The sequence below is a fragment of the Fukomys damarensis genome, unplaced genomic scaffold (genome assembly GCF_012274545.1).
Source record: "Fukomys damarensis isolate Sample0158 unplaced genomic scaffold, DMR_v1.0_HiC HiC_scaffold_17, whole genome shotgun sequence".
Lineage (NCBI taxonomy): Eukaryota > Metazoa > Chordata > Mammalia > Rodentia > Bathyergidae > Fukomys > Fukomys damarensis.
In genome coordinates, this window is record NW_022900929.1 from 44,599,093 (window position 1) to 44,606,362 (window position 7,270).

Consider the following 7,270-nt stretch of genomic DNA (forward strand, 5'->3'; position numbering starts at 1 on the left):
TCTCAGAATACGAGTGTTTGAAAGAGAACCTAAATAAATCAGTCTCTCACCTTTAACTTACTGATTCATAGTTGCTTCTGACTTTACATTGAGCTGCATTTAAATAATGACAGAAAAGGCAGATCTTCTACTACCTGCTCTAAAAGGGTCATAGAGGATCTGTAAGAATCACATATGATAACAAATGAAAAATACTGCCTTTTATACACCATAAATATATAATACATGTGATCACTGGAAAAACTATAGGTTACTCATTCTCATTTGAATTACCTAGCCTATACTACTCAGAAAATGGTGTAGACAAAAGAGCAGACAATGGGCATATGAAATGCCTGCCAGCGTTATATTTTCATTCTGTTCAACCACCTCGGAAAAGCACTCTGTCCAGACAGCTTTTGCCTCTGTGTCACAAAAGCATTATTTCCAAAGGCTCCGGTCCTTCAACATAGTGGAATGGTACACCAGTAAGTTTCTGCCCACTTGCAGAAGCCATTTTTCAATAATGATCTCTCTTTTCCTCAATCCTAAAAATTATTTTAAAAATCACAACTTGGTTTTCACACATAGTATTTGAAAGGTTAATTTGAACTTTGAAATCTAGCAATCTTGTTTTTCAATCCAGGCTGTACTCCTCACTTGCTATGTATCTATCACAAAGTAACTGGACTTCTTCAAGCTTCTCATTATGGAGATAATAATACCTTCCTTGCAAAGTTTATGAGAATTGATGACATAATGTAAACATAAGACCCAGTACCTACCACATAATATGGTAAATGGGATCTGGTACATATCGAAGGCTTTGTACAACAGTGATATTCAGGTAAAGAAAGTTTTCCTTAATTCTGAGTCCTGCATTGTTCTGAGGTATGGAAACTAGACCTGACTTTAGGCAAAACTTTAATGTATACACTTGCTTCCTATTATCATATGCATTTCCCATAAAAGAGTTTTCCTCATAGAGACTAACCAAAGACTGCGTAAGGGCTATTGGAAGAAGTTTGTGTTCTGATCCTTTCACAGTGGTAAGCTTCACAGTATAAAGCCATAACTGTTAATTACCCACCTGAAAAAAAATCTTTTTCTGAAAACTTTAAAAAACACTGGATATTTCTTTGCCATTAGGAATAAGAAGAAGGAAAAAAACAGAGGGAGAAAAGCAGATGCCTCAGATTTCTGAAGACTGTGTCCATCCAGATGCAAAGTTTTGTTGGCTTGTCAAAGCAAGAAAGCCAAACTGCACAAGTCTGCTGTTAGGAAAGCAAACTTTTCTGACAAACTGTCCTTTTTTATGACATATAACTCTTCAGTTTTATTCTCAAACAAAATTTTACAAGTGGATAAAACAAAACTAGTTATACATATCAGAAAATCAGATGACTGGTCAAAAACAAATTCTTAGTATCAGCTGTGTTTTTCCCCATTTTATTCTCCTTATTTTGTTGAAGTGGATTTTTAAATTATGTGTTAGATGTCACAAAAGAACGATGCTATACAAAGGGAATCTGTATCTAGCACCCACATAAATATGTATCAGACATTGTGTGATGTAGGTCATAGAAGTAGAACAGATACTCTAAATTATTAGTAGATGACTATAGAAGTGTTATAGTAGGAGAGAGGGCTGTACTGATGAAAGAAGGCAGTAATGGCATTTTATGTATAGCCATAAAAGAGGGTCAATATTACAATAAGCAAATATAACATCTAGAGTTGGTAAAATATTTTTTAAACTAGTAAATTTAATATATACTCTGTTAATGGTAAAGTGTACAGATTATCTACAACATAGAAATTGCTTCAGCAAACAAAGATGAGAAAGATGATTTATATTTATTTTTATCTAATATTTAGAATTCTCTAGCATGTTTAAGAATTATTAAACAAATTTAGTAAGCCAAAGAGCCACTAGACCTCAAGTGTAATGACTTTATAACGGAGTCAGTACTTGGGAAAAGTGCTCCATCCGTGTGATGAGCAAAGTAGAGGAAAGGGACCACATGGGGAGAAAGTCCTCCTAAGAGAATGCTGACCTCGATTAGTCGAGGGGCTAATGTAGGTGCATGAGGACCACAGTTTTAGCTGTAAGACTGCATGCATAACATAGAAATAGTGAGAAGTAAAAACCCAGAGGAATTGGTGACTGACTGAAGTTGGAGTGGAGCATGAAGGAGAGTGAAATCAAAGATGACACCAAGGGTCAGGAATATAGATCAGCAGCATCGTGCCTGCCTGGCAAACAAAAGATCCTGAGTTGGATTTCCAGTACTAAAAAAACAAAAAATCTAAAGATGACACCAAGATTGAGCATGAATAGATACGGTAATAACAGATCTGTTTGTAGAAATGTGTAAGTTGAATGTAGAATTTGTAGAAGTGTAGAAAATAGATGATCACATTCATTTTAGGTAAATACAGTTTAGCTACTGCTCAGATGTCTAGGTGTATATACAAGATATATTGAAAGAAATACAAATCCAAGATAAAACTGTACATAAATTCATACAACGGTCATAGCTTAATGGGCAAGAATGAATAAGACTCCTGAAGAAGAGTATGCAGGAAAAAATTAAAAAGCAAAGACTCAAATATACAAAACATCTAAATTTATAATGTTATAGGAGATAAGATATTATGAAGAATCATTACAAAGACTAAAACACACAGTGCTTGGATCCTGCTGCACTTTCTTCTCTGAAACCTACATCTAAGTGCCACATAGAAGGTTGACCTGGTGCTGAGGAGAACACTTTTCAACCCTACAATACAGAAACCTGACTCTAGATTTACCCACTATGGGTTTTATTTTTGTCCCTCTCACCCACCTGTTTTGCCAAGGGAAGCAAGAAAATAGCATCATGAAAGATTCAGATACAGTTTCACAAGATCGAACACATCTATACACAAAGAGTTGCACACAGCAGTAACTGCGGGTGATATCAGCATCACAATGTAGTGGCCAAACAACACTACTCAGATCTGGGATTACCTGACTGAGATCACTTGGCCTGGGGAATTATTGCCTATGGTACTTGTGATTTTTCCCAGGGCAGCCAAAGTGGTTATGCTATTAATTAGGGGAAATGAGAGATATTTAATTTTGTTATGAAAGACTACCTTTGCCTTTTCTCACTTCTATTGTTACCTCCACAAAGAAGTCCAACCTAAATATCAAACATATGAAAAAGTATAAAAAACTAACAGATACAAATCATGACATTTCATACAAGGGAACAAGACAGATTACATAAAAAACAAGATTTAAAGTGTTTTCAAAAATAACATACTATATATGTATGCTATAGAATTCACAGCCACAATATAGAAGCAAGTTTGTTATTGCCGTGTGATCTCAAGTAAAATAGTTTTCATTCAAATATACACAGATATAAAAGGTTAATCACTTACAAATCTTTCTCAAATTTTTCTTCTCATTTTAGTATACAAAACTTCCTTATTGAAAAGTCACAGTTATAAAATATTCATGAGGCCTTATGATTTTTCAAATTTATACTTTTAACTATTACATACAAATGTAAAAACAGCACATATTTTGAGAGCACCATGTGATGTATTGATACATATCACATCTGCAATAGTTAAAATAGAATAAACAACATGTTCTCAAACATTTATAATATATGTATGGTTAAAAAAGTCTCAAAAAATTTACTAATTTTTAAATATATATAACACATAATTATTATTCATACTCATCTGCCATATAACATGTCAGAACTTCTTATATGTAAGTGTAAATTAGTACCTATTGATTAACATTTCCTCATCCATCCCTCTACTTTACTGTTACCTGCCTCTGGCAAAGGCCACCTAGCCTCATCATCTCTGGGATCAGCATTTTTAGACTCCATAAACAGAAGTGAAATCATGTAATATTTATCTTTCTTTGTCTGACTTAGTTCACCTATAAAATTAAACAACAGCCAAACTAGTATTCTCATTCAACTTCAATTATATAAATAAATTGAAATTTACAGTCTAAATATTACAACTTCAATAACTTCTTCCTTCTCTCCCTTTAAACCAGGAGAAGAAACATAAATGCTTAGAAAGACTAGTAAATATCTGCACTGCAAACCACAATATATGAAGAAAAGTTTGTGTATAATGAAAATTGAAGCAGAAAATTGAATAAAAAACTAAAGTATATATCTGAAAATCTTGAGGTAGTCAAGAAGCTGAGCCATCTCATCAGGGGTAGATATACAGAGAGAAAAATCTCTACTATACAGTAGAGAAAATTTATACTTGTAATCTAAATATTAATGTATGTGAACCCCCACCCGAGTGTGAAGGAAAAAAACACTTAAAGAGAAATGTGCAGATATAATAGTAGGAATTATTAGGTCACATGGAGTGTGAAAAGGAAATATTCAAAAGGCAATAGGAGGGGCCAGAGAAATGCCTTCTATCATATCTCAGTCACCTTCTCCACAATACTCTCTCACAGGCGATTAGAATATTTGAAGATTGTTAGCAAAATACTAGGAGGACATATAGGGAAGGAATGAGGAGAAATTGATTGCAGGCTACAAAGTTTCAATTAGACTGCAGGTATAAGCTTCAGTGAGCTGCTGCACTGCTTGATGACCACAACTGTATAACTATAAACTGTGTGATTCAGTATTCTCAAAATGTTACCTTAATGCTCTCACCATAAAATGTTTAGGTTGGTAATGGGATAAATATGTGAAAAAGCTTGATGGAATATTTTACAGTATATACATAGATCAAAACATCATTTTATACCCCACCAATATATAAAACTTTTACTTGCCAATTATGAAATAAAGCAGATTGTGGCTTATAAGAAAATGTTATATGAAGAAAGAAAAAGGAAAATGTCACAAGGTAGGCAGATAGCATACACATAATAAAGGGGTTAGACCATGAACAAGTTAACATTTTTTCTAAGAAATTTTAATAGACTTTTTTTCCTCTGGAATGGCATTTAGAAGACAGGAATGAAAAAAATATATGACAGAATATGTAAAGTAATAAAAATTAATTTGGTAAAATTCAAAATGTAATTTAAAAAGAAAATATGATAAAATCAACTACAGGAGAAAAGTAAAGGTAGGGAAAAAAGTGAAGAGCAAAGAAAATGCTGTTGCTACAAATAATCACAGATGTAATGGCAGATTTAAGAATCCTAAGCAAAAAGAGATAGAAAATCTAAATTTAAATGATACACTAAAATCACATCCAAAAAATAAAAAATATTATTTCTACACAGGGGATTTAGCTCAGTGGTTCCATCATCTGCCTCACAAGTGCAAGGTTCTGAGTTTCAATTTTCCAAAGATTAAAACTAGACTCTTATCTATAACCATGCACTAAACTAAAACCCAAGTGGATTCAAGATCTAAATATTTAAAAAGAAACACTACACTTACTGGAAGATAAGTTGGGGAGAACTCTTGAGGACAATGACATAGGAAAAGACTTCATGAACAAATACTCAGTAGCATGGGAACTAGTACAAAGAATCAACAACAGGCATTTCATCTTACTAAAAAGCTTCTGCACTGCAAAAGAAACCACCAACAGAGCTAATAGACAACCCACAATGGGGGAAAAATTTTTTGCCAGGTGCTCCTCAGACAAATGACTATTATCTAGAATATATAAGAACTCAAAACAATCAGGCCACCCAAATACAAAAATCCGATTCAAAAATGGGTATCTGAAATGAACAGACATTTCTCAAAGAAGTAAAAGTAGCAAATAATCATATGAAAAAATGTTCAACATCACTGGTCATTCAAGAGATGCAGAAGAAAAAAACACTGAGATTTCACCTCATCCCAGAACGAATGGCTGTTATCAAGAAATGAACCAAAAACGAATGTTGGTGTGGTTGTAGGGAGAAAGGAACCCTTCTCCGCTGCTGGTGGGAGTGCAGACTGGTGCAACCATTGTGGAAATCAATATGGAGATACCGCAAAGAACTAGGATTGGAGATTCCATTTGACCCAGCTATCACTCTGCTGGCTATCTTTCCAAAAGAATTAAAGAGTAATACCACAGTGATATATGTGAACCCATATTTATACTGACAGTTTGTAATAGCTAAAACTTGGAAACAATTTCCCATCATTTGGAGACTGGATAAAGAAGATGTGGTTCTTCTATAAAAAGGAATACTATTCAGCCATAAAGCATGAGAAACTAGAGTCATTCATAGGAAAATGGATACATATTGAGGCCATACTGTTAAATGAAATAAATAGGACACACATGTGTAAATACCAAATCGTTTCTCTGGTGTGAAAAACTAAAAGTGTAAGTAAGATCCAAATTGTATAACTAATAATGTGAAATATGTAGGGGAAGTGGGAATGGAGGGGAAAGGAAATAAGGAAAAAGAAAAAATATGAGAAAAGGAAAAAATGGAAACAAAGTCTTTGCAAATAGGGGTTGGGTAGGGGCTGAAGGGAGGACAGGGGAATGGGGAAAAAATGAGAACCAAGATCTGTCATGTAAAGGTACAAGATCCCAATGATGAATGTAGCTGCACTGTATGCTGAAAAAGTACCAATAAACTCAATGAAAAAAAAAACTGCTTGACACAAACAGGGAAAAAGATTTATTTTGGTTCATGATGTCAGACATTAGGGTCCATGATTGCTTAGTCCTATCATGTTGTGCTGGGGACAAGACAGAACATTATGGCAGGGAGTACATGGCAGTTCAGTTTCTTAAGTCATGTTGACCACGAAGCAGAGAAAAAAGGATGCCCAGGGTCCCAGTATCCTTTTCAAAGGTCTCCTCCAATGACATTGCTTCCTTCTACTAGATTCCACTTCCTAAATGTTGCACCACCTCCCAATATTGCCACAGGCTAGCAACAAAGTCCTTACCACTTGGCCTTCAGAGAATACATAAACTATAGCAATCATTGCTTTGTGCTATTTGTAACACATAGTACCTTTGTGTCTTTGGATCTCACAGATAGCACAGAAGACTGCTGTTCATCAGTCACACAAAGAAAAAAGAAACTACAATAACAAAATGGTCTTACAATGGAGTGAGGGTTATAGCAATAAAGAGCTTTGACACAAGCAGAAAATTCAGAAAAAGGTTCCCCTCAGCAACTAAAACTGGATGAGAGATCTAAAGGATAAGTAAAAGTTGGTGGATAAAGGATTTTCTGCAGAAAGAACAATTTGTGTACCCCTTCAATGCCAGAAGCACCATTGGGAGTTGGGCATGGAAACACACTGTAAGAAAGTGACATTTGATA